The 15378-nt window shown below is 37.8% G+C and overlaps 2 protein-coding genes across 2 annotated transcripts in view; both read right to left on the bottom strand.

Annotated features, from left to right (window-relative positions):
• LOC139983577 (uncharacterized) overlaps positions 1–15378 on the bottom strand; it is a 111384-nt gene that overhangs the window by 50043 nt on the left and 45963 nt on the right. The window lies entirely within an intron of this gene.
• The window catches only part of LOC139983578 (uncharacterized), a 50716-nt gene continuing 42747 nt past the window's right edge, over positions 7410–15378 (bottom strand). The window contains exon 7 of the mRNA XM_071997226.1: positions 7410–8590. The gene's annotated coding sequence lies outside the window, so the exon portion shown is untranslated. The remainder of the gene's footprint in view (positions 8591–15378) is intronic.

Below are 15378 nucleotides of genomic sequence, written 5' to 3'. Positions count from 1 at the left end.
AGATAAAAAGTTTCAACACAATATGCATGAAAATATGAGTGTAATGCCAGGTATTTTGTGTGAAGTATTTGCCAGTTTTGCACACTTTTGGCAAAAGTTTTGCTCACTGCCATAGGGTAAAATTATTGAATTTCTTCTCATACAATGTCTGAACATTTTGCCAACAGATGATTGAACGAACACCGGCCCAGTGACTAAACGGAGAGGATGAACATTTCTAGTTGCCAGAGAAATGCTTGTGGTTGCAATTGTGACCTTGCAGAGGAAATTGCATCCAACTTTCACAAAAATCCATCACAAAAAGAGTTTCCAGAGCACTTAAACAACCATAGATAAATGTAATACAGCTAATCCATTAAAACCACAATCAAGTTGTGAAATTTTAACCCTAAATATGTATAGCTTTTTTAATACTACTGATAAGTTACCACTGTAAACTGGTCATATACAGTGTACCAAAAGATTGAGTGATTTGCAAACCCTGAAACTGGCATGTTGTATGATATGCTGCAGGTTTCCTGTAAACAAGGCTCTACTTGATTCATAAATAAGTACTCGACCACATCATGTGTCAAGGTGAAAGAAAAAGACATAATTTTATACCCTGTCCAAACAAGGATCTCAATCACTGCAGTTTACAATGTCATTACAAACTGAGGGCTTCCAATTTCATCCACAAAAGTCCACGAAATACGTACCGTATAGCCTATGCTGAAGAACATGTGGAGTGAGTACTTGGTCATAATATTATATTTTTCAAAATTGCAGACAATACGCTGCAAATTGTTAAACAGTGTACAAAGGACAAACAATGGGGCATTAGACATATTGTGAATCGCCTTTGGGTAAGCACGACACACCTCCCCCTTGGATCCACCAGTACAAAGCTAAGTATTGATCCTAGGCCCTAGGGTACTAATAACTATTAAAATACCAGAGTGAATTGCCGTGCATGACACTGGCAGTACAGTTTGCAGGCCTAAGTAAGGCTAACACATTTATACATGTTCCTAAAATACAGTTACGCCTAGTAGTAGTAGTATAGTAAAAGCTTCATAATTGACGCACCCCCGTAATTGACGCATCTTCAATTATTACTAGCAACGATACAGCAGGCCACCTAAACTTTTTACAGTCATGTAGAATTACATATTTCATGAGTTTGAATCCATTTCTGCTATTTGCTGACCAAATTGTGGTATTTTTTAAGCTTTTAACACCTTCCCCCCAGTTTTGCACATTTTTTTTGCATTCGGAAATCTTACACCCTAAAAGTAACCAACAATAACTCAGTATGATAAAACCTCTCTCTGGGACCTGACCTGTCTGAGCTTAGAGGCTCAGAGCATAACAATCAGCATCTTAAGTCAATGGATGTATACTAAGGCCTACAGTACAGTTAGCTTATCGAAGGATGTGTCAATTTAGGGGTATGAAAGAACTTGACACGGCAGACATTTTGTGGTCAAATTCTGCTCAATTGTACGGTGCATAAGCACAGAACCTTAAATATTTTGAGATCATAACATTTCTGAGGAACTACACATGTGAAAAACACATACAGTTGAGTGATTTGGTTTTTTCCTTGATAGACATCGTTGATCAAATCCTTAAGTGCGTCAATTATGAGCCCACCATGCTACTACTATAGTAGAACTACAGTAGTTAATACTATGCCTACTACTAATTATAGGTAGGCTATATCGAAATTCGGACTTCTCCATCACTTCTAAAGGGCCCGAATCGACCGCTCGCCATTTCTCTATTTCGATGCTCCTTCAACTTGACTATACACGCTTGAAGTCGGGCTCGAAGTCGCCATTCTTCTCGTATACGCTTTGCACTTTGTTTACATCTATGGGCACAGACATCTTGATTAGGGGTGCTTGGCAGCGATTGGCTGAAACCCCAAACCTTCTTTAAGATCTATTTTGATTGGTGCTAACATACTGTGACACCGTCACCCTCATAAGGACATCGAAAGAGTTAACAATGGACCAATCAGATCATAGAAAGAAAATATGATCAAGTCCATTATATACGAGGGGATTCGTATTGAAAATTAACATATATTAGCTCACAAAATAGCATATTTGCTCTGTTAAGGCAAATCAGGATGACTACTGTACCAGCAAATATGAACATTAACATGTTATTTTGAGTGCAAGAGGGAGGAAAAAACACATAGCTCACCCATATTTTCGAGATATGATAAGTACAGCCCCCTCAAAGACAGTGTTGCGACCACTAGTGTACAGATCAGTGGTTGCGACAGCTGATCATTTGATAACTTACTAAATCCAACGTGATCTCTGTATGGAGCGCCAAAACGGACATTATTCAGCTACTTTTTCTGCAGCTTTACTCCGCCTAACTGTAGGAAAATTTAAGTGGAATTACATTTGACATGATCCACCAGTTTTAATAGGGTTCTCTGGTGCACTGACCCTAGAGATGTAAATACAAAATATTAACTTTATACAAGCTTCACATTCCAGGTTATTGTGTTTACAATGTTTCAAGTTAGCTTCTGACCTAGGTTCACATCAAAAGGTTCTTGTACTGAATAAGCTGGATTTAAAATTCATTTATGAACTTCATGCATCCAAGCTACAATTAAATTAGTTAACCTGATTACAAAGTTTTCAGACTTTGACCAATGTTGGACTCCAATTGGGTTCTTGTACAGCAGAGATCTACATACGAAATAATCATGTATGCTCTGCACTTATTTGAATATTGTTTTAATAGGCTTACAAGCTTTATATTTACCTGAAATTGCCTTCATCCTCCACGAATTTATAAAGGGTGTATGTACTCACAAGGCATTTCGACATGCCACATGTGACCTTCATCATGTTTTCAGACTCTGCCCTCTTTTGACCCCCAAATGCCATTTGTACTCCACCAATTTAAAGTTTGTTCTTGTACTCAATAAGGTTCATCTAGATACTAAATATGAAGTTATCCACCCTGTACTTAAGTAAAATTATGTTTAAAAAACCAAGGTTTCAACACTTACGCACATGCACAGACTTCTCTAGAGGGGGGGGGGGGTGGGGGTCTCACCCCCCCAATCTTGGTAAAACTGACGATAGTTGGAAAATTGGAGTGCGACAGTCGGAAATTCCGACTGTCGCACTCTAATTTATCTAGGCCTATTCCTATATTTCTGTGATTGTGAATGACCTAAAATTTCGGTCAATAAAATTGACCTTTAATCAGTCACATTTACCACTTTGAGAAATTGTATCTCGCGATCCTTCTACTCCACCGTACAAAACTTTGTATGATTTTGAATACTCTATAAAAAAATGCCTCATATACCGTACAACGTTCGCCAGCTTCGATCCGTTTTATTTATGTACTAATTTTGCTATTGGGTGGATTGACCCTGTTCGCTAGCTTCAAGTTAGTTCAGTATATATCAGGGACATAGCCAGGGGGCAGTGCCCCCCCCCCCCCATTTCAGTAATCGTACGTGATACACGCTTCCTATAAATAATTATTACACTGCTAAATATGAAAGTTTATATTGTCCATCAGTTAAGTTCGTCAAATTTATTAAAGTCCAGACATTGGGCAATAAACAAGAAACATCCTACTGGAAAAAAAAGAAACATTGTAATTATATATCTTGAATACTCTTTTCATGATCAAATGATCATTCAAAATCTTAACATGACAAGAATAAGGAGCTGCATAGTAAATAATTGCATAGGACATCTTGATAAATGAAAGAACTTAGGGACGTGGAACTGAAATGATAACGCTCGATCCTTTAAAAGTTAATTATATATCTAAAATACTCCTTTAATGATCATATGCAGGGAAGGCTCCTTTGACTTCATGTGGTCATGTGACCATGCACAAAGTGAACATTATTTACGTCCACAATTCCGATTAGGAATTAACATGAAACTGATTTATTGCATAGCAAAAACAAATGCCGGTTATTCCCATAATAACCATTTGTTTGTCTGTTATTCCCCTTATAACCATAAAGCCTCAACTTGTAACATATCAAAATGGCAGCAATAACAATGGTTGCATAAAAGTTATAATTAAAATGTGTAAATATTTTCCAGTTCAGGAAATAAATCACTTTTGAAGACCAAATAGAGTATCAAACATTTAGTTTAAACAGCCTCTCAGTACACATTAATAACATATCAATTAAAAAACTCAGCCTCAAGTAGAAATTGACATTACGAACATGAGTTTAGACTATTACATCTAACGACTCATGGGCGCAGCCATATTGAATACAAGTACTTCCATAAATGAGGGCGCTATGCCAAAATATAAGTTTACTTTGACGTAAGGTCCCTGTTAAGGCTACAATACAATTTGTTCATTTGACGTACGTAAATTACATTTTGTTCATATATTAGTTGCCCACATGGGCCCCAGATTGAGCCCATAATGGATGGCGCCCATTCAGTCCACATATTACCCATATAAAAGTAGCCCAGATTGGCCCATATCAATACAACATGGGTTAACTGGGCTAACCCATATGGGTCCCGTATGAATCTTGGGTGCAAAATTAATGGGGCCCATATGGGCATCCCACATGGTACACATATCTTGGCCCATATGCATCCCATATGTTACCCATGTGGGCTTACTACCTGGGTATAGAATCATTTTACTGGAGACATTGCACATGTGTTCCAGGTTTCTGACTTTGACCCCTGTTGGCCTCTTAATGACTTACTGAATACAATACTAAATGCTATAAGTTTATAGTCATTGAACATTTACTTACTATATATATATATATATATATGGGCAATTCCATGATGGAGGGGACACGGCCTAAAAAAAAGAAGTGTCAGTTTTCAACCTGCTATCGGTCTAATGTTGTAGTATACATATCTAAGTTTGTGGAATAGGTAAGCAATTTTTCTCGAACACTCAAATTTTGAATACATGGCTCAGATAATCAAGCAGGATGAGAACTCAAAATAATCCTGAAAATGCATCATACATTCCATTCCATCCTATATGATGCTCATCATATAGTATTTAGTAGTTTTATTATGTGTTATGGTAGATACTCCTGTTGACTGTGTTATGACAGAAAAACATTTCAATATTTCTTCATGTCAACTTCAGAACAGAAATTTTTCAGGCCTCAATCACTGATGTAACGTGAGTAACCGAAAAAACAACTTTTTCTCTATGTGACATTTCTTTAACAAGTGGAAATCTGATAACCATAATTTCGTTAGTACTCATAGTCCCAAGGTTGGAAACAAGATCACTAATGAGGAGAGACCCATTATGTGTGAGTGATAGATTACTGAAATCTGTAACGTGAGTAACCGTGTAACGTGAGTAACCAATGTGTAACGTGAGTAACCAAGCTAACACACAATGCAGGAAATGCCTATTATTGTCTTGTAAATAATTGCTCAATAAAAGAGGGCAGTTGGGGTTAGGGCTAGGGTTAGTACAACACATGGAGAGTACTCTCCCATCACCCATGAAGAAGATTCAACAAGAAGCTAGGAGGGTGGCGACTAGATCGACGAGTTGCCTCCTACCGGGAGAAGAGAAAGACGAAGGAGGCCATGAAGAAGTTGCCTTTCAGCAGTGCATGAGCATACGCAAAAGCAACAGTACACGACAGATTGCCGGAAACACCACATCTCTGGAAAACTGTTTGTCGTAATCTCTGCAGGTCTGAGCTAGGCGACGACATTCACCAATCGACTACAACAACTGCTGCTCCGCCACCAACCCGAGAGGTCTCAGCGATGAAACTGTTGAAGTTATCCAGCAGTTTTATCAGCAAGATGACATCAGTGGGCAGACGCCAGACAGGAAGGATGTGGTCAACATCTGGCCAAAAGAAGGGGGCAAAATAAAGAAGCAAATAAGACATTTGACGTCATCCATCATGGAACGTTCGCCCTATTCCGGGAGGACTATCCCAACATCAAGGTCGGCAAGAGCAAATTTGCCGAATTGCGTCCAAAACATGTCCTGTTAAGCCACAAGCTACCACATATATTATGCATGTGCAGATATCCTGAGAACTTTATGTATGCTGTAAATAGTTTACATGATGCTTCTCCAGAATTTCCTGCATACTCCCATGACCTACCTGCCAAGCTTCTCTGCCAAAATCCAACAAGGGAATTTTGGTTCAACGAGTGTGACCATTGTAAGAATGGCCCTGGGTTTATGATGAACTTCAACATCGACCTGGGAGCTGCAACATGGTATGTGTGGAAGAGTGAAGAAGACAACAGGCTCACAACCTGCTCAGGGAGTGACATGCTGGTATAGAACTCAGTGACTGGTATGCCGTTAAATACGAAGGGGTATTGTACCCCGGTGTAATAGAAGCAAAGGGGGACCAGAACGACGTACAAGTGTCAGTGATGCAGCCAGCAGGGCCCAATTGGAAATGGCCAAACCCAAGGGACAAGATATTCTATATCATGGAGAAACTCATCACCAAACTTGATGCACCAACCTTGGCCAATAACCATGGGCACTTCAAATTTTCTGGCACCTATTGAAGACTGAATAAATCAGCTCTCCAAGAGAAAGCCTCTTCCAAACGTTACTCAATATTCAATCGAGTTGTTAAAGTTGAACATACAGTATGTTACCAATTTCTTATTGATTCATGGTTGTTGTTCAGTTGGCCTGTTACTTCCCCAGTGACATTTAGTTCCCTGAGTATTATATCTAGGTAAATTAAAGTTTGACACACTGCTAGTCCTTAAATAAAACTTAATTACAATGTTCAGAATTTGCTGCCGATTTGTGAAGATATGATTCCTGCATTATCTCAAAAGGACATTGTATATCTCTTTTAGATTGTAATATTATTGAATTACACTGGAGAAGATGTTCAAAATGTCAATTCCACTGATATATGGGTGTTTCCTAGTCACTATACAGCAGCAAGTTTCTCACAGACTCTTGATTCCCTATGTATTGTATAGGTGGACAAACTGTAACGTGAGTAACCGTAACGTGAGTAACCGGTGAATGCCTCCTTTTCACCGAGACAGGAAACCAGATGTGATTTTGATTGTGTTCAGTATTTGTATCATCACCTAAGGTCCAAAAAACATGTATTAATTTTCTTCAAATATATCCAGTATGAGGACACTTTTTGAATGAAGTTTATTTTTGACGTTGGGGTGATTTTCAAATGTAACGTGAGTAACCGACACTTTCATGTTCCTATATCCTACAAGAAACAAGATAATCAAATAGTGTTTTCGCCAATGTTCAGGTAAATTTGTTACCCTATCAATGCATAGAGAGCAGTCATTCAAATTAATGAATGGTGGAGCTATTAGACCATTTGTGAGCCAAAGTCTTCAAAAATGTAACGTGAGTAACCATGGAATTGCCCATATATATATATATATATATATTTTTTTTTTTACTTTTGGCTCTTTTCAAAATATTGTTAATATATCTGTGAATACAGCAAATGAATACAGCACCCCACAAATGAATACAGCAAAAACATGCCATCATTTTACAGCTACTTAAGATTCTAGTGTGCAATATTATATATATATAAGGATTTGGCAGTCACTTTCATGGTAATCTAATCAAATTTTAGATTGTATTAACTGTGCTGAAGACAAGAATCTTGTTGCATAGAGTCAACCAGCTAGGTGTTTGACATAGTCAACAGCAACCTGTTATAAAAAGTTTCCATTATATCATTTTTTTCACTCTTGGCAGTCTTCTTTACATATATCACTAGAACATCTCGAGTCCCCCAAGACAAGCTTCATACATGTCCGACAGAAATGCCCTTTGAGAAGTACAGCAGTATCAATGCAAGGTTTCAGGCAGTCAATGCCATACTATCATTAGTTTAAACTACTGAAGAATTCATCACAACAATACTAAGAAAAAACCCTTTTCTTGCAAAATGCCCAGTCAAGATTGTGCAATATACGCTAAACACTTAAAGGCATTGAAGACGACCGCCCCAAACCGCGTGCGGACATCTGAAAAAGTTAACTTTCTGTTGCTTGTAAGTGACGTTTTGTTCGTGTCGCTACAAAATGCAGACAGTAATGAAATGTGATACCTTAATTGTTATCTTTAGCTGGACCTGAGATGTCCATCGCTGTATCGTTTGTACACTGTGTTGTGGGTAATGACCGCAGCTGTATGTACTGACTGTACACTAGTGTCTAATTACCAACGGTAGCAAGCTGTGCGTGTGTTTTCTGGGATCGATGGTAGTGTTTAACACTTCTGTTACACCTCATTCGAAACTAGGTCAAATTACCGGCATTAGACGTTTCTATTTGCGCGAGTCTTCACCCTTTAATATCCAGTCTGTCCTTGAGGTAAGTTGAAGTGGAAGTATTTTTCCCCTGCAAGATTTCCTTTTTTCCCTTTCCGTTTTTTCCCTGCAAGATGTTTGTAATGTATGTTACATTCTGTACATCCTCCAAGCAAATTTGCTTTGACAAAGAGTTGATAGTCTTCTCTTCAGTATGCTGAAATGACTCATACAGTGACATACACCGGAGTCATTTGCTGACCAATCACTATTAAGGACTTGAAACTGATGAGTTGTATCCTGAACCTGAGAGAAAGAAACAACAATTTGTATTACTTTCAGTTGACGAAGATATACTTTCATGCAAATAGAGCATGATCTGTCATCTCAGGTCCATAAGTAAGCACCATGGGAGGGTTGCTGGCTTTTCAAAAGGACTGATGATTGATCCACATTGAAAAATAGTCACATATGGCATTTGATGCTTCACGTTGTACAACTTGTACATGAAATTGGCTGGGGTTGTAGTTGGCAACATTTTTCAAGTTTAATTGTTGTTCACAGGCTATGCAATGCTAGTAAACTAAGATATAAACCTTTACAACATATTGAATTACTGTTAAAAGCCTAAGACAAAACAATTTGTATGCTAGTAAGCAACTAAGGAAGAGAGCTATTTTAAAAGGAAGTTCTCTGCCAAAACAAACCAATTTCATTTCGTGTCACACACGTAACTCATATTTCTGAGACCAATACTAAACTAAAGAGTGTGTGAGGTCTACTGCACTTTATAATCTCGGACAAGACTCACTTGGTGTACTCCAAAGTACCGCAAACTGACAGAATATTTTTCCTTCTTAGAAAAAGTTGAAAAGAGGTAGACCAGAAAATATTTGGGTCATACACACAACATATATCAACTACCATATTAGTACGGTTCTTTGATGATTAGAATAAATACAAAATGCAGACATTTCTTTTTAACATCACACCAAAATGTATAGTGGTTCTCTCTAACTTAGATCTGTTGGCAAGGAGAAACGGTTACTAAAGCAATCATACTTTATATTTCTAAGTGTTTCCCTTTTGCTCATACGTGGAAATGAGGACTTCAACTTTAACACATCTCTAATCTTGTACATTCAAACACTGAAGTACTGTATAAGAAACAAACATGAAGGTCAGGCCTGGGTATAGATAAGCAGTCCTCAAATTCACTTGAGCATGAATAATGTGTTACTTGAAAGCATTAACTACCCAAATACTGCCATTAGGATTCATCCTTGAGCACAAGTAATTAATTGACCAGCCACCGTATGATTGTAACCACAATTGCTCTACTGGCCAACACTACTTTCTTGTCTTGACCCCGTGAAATAGTACACTGCATGTGTATTTAATCATGAATTTTTGCAGAGGAGCATTCAGTATGGCTAGCATTACCAACTAGGGTGGAAAGTCAATCTCCCCTATTTTTGGCCAAAAACAGGGGACTGGGGTGGTATTTGCTATAGACAGGGAAGATCGTAATGAATACTTCTTTACCCATAACCCAAAGTGCTTGTTTACTTCTTGTAAACTAGATAGTGTGCAATGATCACCATGCATACATGTCAACATCTTAAGAAGTCAAGGGACGAAGGAGGAAAGAAACTTTTCACAGAAATTCTGAAAGATACAGCAAATTCAAACTGAGAGAAAATGATTATAACCTAAATATAAATTCAATGCAGATAAAAATCATAAATTTGCATCATTCATATTAAACAGTTCATCATAAACTTTCGCAAAACACATATATGCAAATTTAACGTGCCTACCAAAGAGTTTTACTGACTCCCAGCTTTTCTCTTCAAAGTTCTCTTCAAAGTGATGAAGCCAATAAGAACAACTGGAGAAAAAAAAATGCAAAAAAAAACAGGAGAAGAAGCAAAACAGTATTATTCCTCATTATAGAGATGATCTAATGATCTAACACTACTCACCTGACAAATTGTACTTCACACCTATAGCATTGAATATGTACAAAAAGTTGATTGAATTATGTAATGGGAGATTACGTGACTGACTGTACGGGGCAAACTAAGTAAGCGTCCTTCATGGCAACATCCACCATGAAGAGGCCAATTAATCTTTCATCTAATTAAGAATGATTCACCTATCAATGCATTGTACTTAATGGAAGCACTTATTAACCAAGCCAAATTTAGAATTGTTCTCCTGTAAAGTGACATGATGTATCCTGATAAGGTCCATACATATCTGGAAATGGTTGCATAGTTATTATCTACGCCATGGCCAAGACAAACTAGGAATTGTTCTCTAGTAATGAGACGTGATGTATCCTGATCAGGTCCATACATATCTGGAAATGGTTATATAGTTATTATCTACGCCATGGCCAAGCCAAACTAGGAATTGTTTCTCTAGTAATGAGACGTGATGTATCCTGATCAGGTCCATACATATCTGGAAATGGTTGCATAGTTATTATCTACGCCATGGCCAAGCCAAACTAGGAATTGTTTCTCTAGTAATGAGACGTGATGTATCCTGATCAGGTCCATACATATCTGGAAATGGTTATATAGTTATTATCTACGCCATGGCCAAGCCAAACTAGGAATTGTTTCTCTAGTAATGAGACGTGATGTATCCTGATCAGGTCCATACATATCTGGAAATGGTTATATAGTTATTATCTACGCCATGGCCAAGCCAAACTAGGAATTGTTTCTCTAGTAATGAGACGTGATGTATCCTGATCAGGTCCATACATATCTGGAAATGGTTGCATAGTTATTATCTACGCCATGGCCAAGCCAAACTAGGAATTGTTTCTCTAGTAATGAGACGTGATGTATCCTGATCAGGTCCATACATATCTGGAAATGGTTATATAGTTATTATCTACGCCATGGCCAAGCCAAACTAGGAATTGTTTCTCTAGTAATGAGACGTGATGTATCCTGATCAGGTCCATACATATCTGGAAATGGTTATATAGTTATTATCTACGCCATGGCCAAGCCAAACTAGGAATTGTTTCTCTAGTAATGAGACGTGATGTATCCTGATCAGGTCCATACAAATCTGGAAATGGTTGCATAGTTATTATCTACGCCATGGCCAAGACAAACTAGGAATTGTTTCTCTAGTAATGAGACGTGATGTATCCTGATCAGGTCCATACATATCTGGAAATGGTTGCATAGTTATTATCTACGCCATGGCCAAGACAAACTAAGAATTGTTTCTCTAGTAATGAGACGTGATGTATCCTGATCAGGTCCATACATATCTGGAAATGGTTATATAGTTATTATCTACGCCATGGCCAAGACAAACTAGGAATTGTTTCTCTAGTAATGAGACGTGATGTATCCTGATCAGGTCCATACATATCTGGAAATGGTTATATAGTTATTATCTACGCCATGGCCAAGCCAAACTAGGAATTGTTTCTCTAGTTATGAGACGTGATGTATCCTGATCAGGTCCATACATATCTGAAAATGGTTATATAGTTATTATCTACGCCATGGCCAAGCCAAACTAGGAATTGTTTTTCTAGTAATGAGACGTGATGTATCCTGATCAGGTCCATACATATCTGAAAATGGTTATACAGTGAACCTTGGCCCAAACAATTTAAGGCTGGGAGGTCAGTGAATGGTCTTAACTAAAGAAACTGGTACATTACAATCCCTTGGATCCTCTATAATTTCTATCTGGTTCAATACACATTATAACTCGTATCCTGAACCTGACAGAACCTGACAGAAAGAAACAACAATTTAAGCTATACTTTTATGCAAATAGCGCATGATCTGTATGTTAGTTCCATAATTAAGCACCATGGGAGGGTTGCAAAAGCTAACGCTACAGCACAGTATATTACGTAATACATGTAAATCAACAAGTTTAATGAATCTGGAGAAACTATCACACAGTAAATACACGCATACCATGTATGGAGGGTCATGTGATGTGTTCCAGGGTGGTACTAATATACTACTCTCCCTATTACGCATGATGATTTCACCCAACTAGTACGTAAATGTGTTTGCGTGCTTAGAGCAGCGGACGACACCTGTTACATAGCAATAACCGTGCCTGTAGCCTAACGTGATAGCTGTATTCCCGTCGAGCAGCATTAGGCTCTGTTCCATGGAGAATTCCGTGGTTGCACTGAACTAAACATTTTCCCACATTTCCCATTTCTACATTCACTTATAGCAAGTAGTAATAACGTTAGGCCATATGAGACAAAGCTTGCCCCTGGAGCTGTATTAATAAGTAAGATCTATAATGTAGAAGGCCTGCCTTCATTCAAGAGAATAAGGTTGAACGTTAGCATATTAGCACTATTCCGTAGGCCTGAAGTACCAGTAACTTCTTACGCCGTTAGTTCCCATGTTCAATCCGTCTTGGTGCAAATCTTTCACGAAGTCACCAACACTATTCTCGAACTGCTACAGAGAAATATCAGTATAGTACCACCCTGGAACACATCACATGACCCTCCATACATGGTACGCGCGCACCCAATTGACATGAATCCTCCAGATTCATTTACCTCAATGATGTAAATATTCAAAGGGTGCAAACAACAAAATTTCACTTCACTACATCACCATGCATACATGTCAACATCTTAAGAAGTCAATTGACTAAGGAGGAAAGAAACATTGCACAGAAATTCTGAAAGATACAGCAAATTCAAACTGAGAGAAAATGGTGATAAGCTCAATATAAATACTATGAATAAAAAATCATAAATTTGCAGCATTCATATAAAACAGTTCATCGTACACTTTCGTAAAACACATACATGCAAAATATAACTAAAGAATTTTACTGACTCCCAGCTTTCAAAGTTCTCTTCAAAGTGATGAAGCCAAAGATAAGAAAAACTGGAGAAAAAAGAATGAAAAAAAAAAAAGAGAAGAAGCACAACGGTTCGATTCCTCATTATAGAGATGATCTAAATATCTACCACTACTCACTGGACAACTTGTACTTCACACCTACAGCATTAAATATACACAAAAAGGTTGATTGAATTATGTAATGGGAGATTACATGACTTACTGTATGGGGCAAACTAAGTTATTATCCTTGATGGCAACATCCACTTACAGAGAGGCCAATTTATTTTTACTCTACTTATGAACGTTTCACTTACCGATGCATTGTACTTAATGAAGTCATCATTTTAGTATACATGCAATTTTGCTGTATTTATATTTGCCATGAACGTTCCAAGGCAGCTTTTCATGGCTTTTCCAGTGCTCGTGGTATTTGGGCATGCCTATCATACACGGGTACCTATGGCTTTGCCTTTCTCTTGCATGCTGATTCATCTCTAGTTGTAGTGGGAAATTGATGATGGAAAAATAGTGGTGGACAGACGTAACTTCAAAAGTGTCTACCGCCGTCAATGCTGTACGTCTTATTTCATTCTACACTGCACAAGCTTCATTGTACTGTGTGAGTATCCTGATGAGGTTCATACATATGTGGAAATGGTTTTGATAATGTAATGGAAATGAGGTCAGTGAATGGTCTTAACTGAAGATACTGGTTCAATACAATACCTTGGATCTTCTATACTTGTTATCTAGTTTAATACTAGTTATAAATCTTTACAGTTAATTAGTGTTTTCACTCACCACTCATACAGAGAAGTATTACTGTGTTCAGACCTGGTGACCACTGCGAAGTACAATCACTTTCTTGATCTGTCAAAGAGGAAAGTTCAATAATACTGAATGTGACGTTACAGTGTAGTTCCTGGTGCAACTCCAATATACCATATATTGATAGAGTTAAGTTAAGAACATCACATGAATGTAGAGAACCACTACTGTTTAATATTGCATCGTCCTAGCTGAACAGAATTCTGTTCCTGCTGCAGTTTGTCTTGTTAACCCTGAGCCTATATATTTTGATGTCTGCCACACCTTTTCCTATGTTTTCTCAAGTTGTAATAATTAAGCTATTATCTACCTCTGCTGACCTGAAATGACCATTGAAATCAATATAAAAACAACAATAGGTTTCTTGTACTCAATAATGTGGTAAGTAAACTTACATTTAGAAATATTGTGTTTACAACATTTGCAGACTTTGACCTCTGTCAACCTCAGTTCACCTTTGACACCTGTAGATCTTACTATACAGATCTTGTACTTAATATGAAGGAGCCTCTACCAAGTATGAAATTTATCCAAGCTTTAATTTTTTACCTAAAATGACATTCAACCTATGCCAATATCAATATTGTTCTTGTACTCACCAAGAGTGATCTACATATGAAGCCTCACTTTGTAAGTTATTGTGTTTACAAAGTTTTCAGAATTTGACCTACCATGACACCACGTGACCTTTGACCTCCACTAAATTTGATTGAGTTCTTGAACTTACTAAAAGAGATCTGCATACGAAGTATGGAGTTCATACAAGCTTCACTTTTTCTGTTATCACTTTTGCAAAGTTTCCAGACCGACCTCTGTTTGCATCAAATGATTATTCTCCACGGATTACTACACATTCCTTGAACTCGATAAGGTGAATCTACATACCAAATATGAAATTCATCCACCAGATAATTTTGAGCTACCATGTGTACAAGCCAAGGCATGCCAAAAATGCAAAATGTTGTGCTTTTATAATTTCAGTGGTATACATTTGTGTTGTGAAGTCTATAAGTAAGGATAGGAAGGCTGCTTATGTCCTAGGGATAGCTTAAGGGGATTACAAAGCTGGGATTACTTAGACATGTAAAGACTTGCTAATAGGATTAAAGGATAGAGCTAGAGATGAGGAGAGGGGTTACGGGCAGTTGGACTGTGGCTTTTGTGAGGTGAGGAGCCAAGGTATTAGGAGACGAGAAAAGGAGAGAAGCGTAAGGGAGTGTGGGAAGATAGCGAGGATAGTGTTGCAAGGAAGCAGAGGTTGTTTAGGTTGAGTTAAGCAGAGGTTGAATTGATGTTAGTGAATTGTGAAAGGAAGCAGTGGAGTTATGTGGAGCTATGTGGAGTTTGAAAAATAAAGGAAGAAAAGCAACGAATGACACTGTCTTGAACTTA

The sequence above is a fragment of the Apostichopus japonicus genome, chromosome 16 (genome assembly GCF_037975245.1).
Source record: "Apostichopus japonicus isolate 1M-3 chromosome 16, ASM3797524v1, whole genome shotgun sequence".
Classification (NCBI taxonomy): Eukaryota; Metazoa; Echinodermata; class Holothuroidea; order Aspidochirotida; family Stichopodidae; genus Apostichopus; species Apostichopus japonicus.
This window is presented reverse-complemented; position numbering and strand designations above follow the sequence as displayed.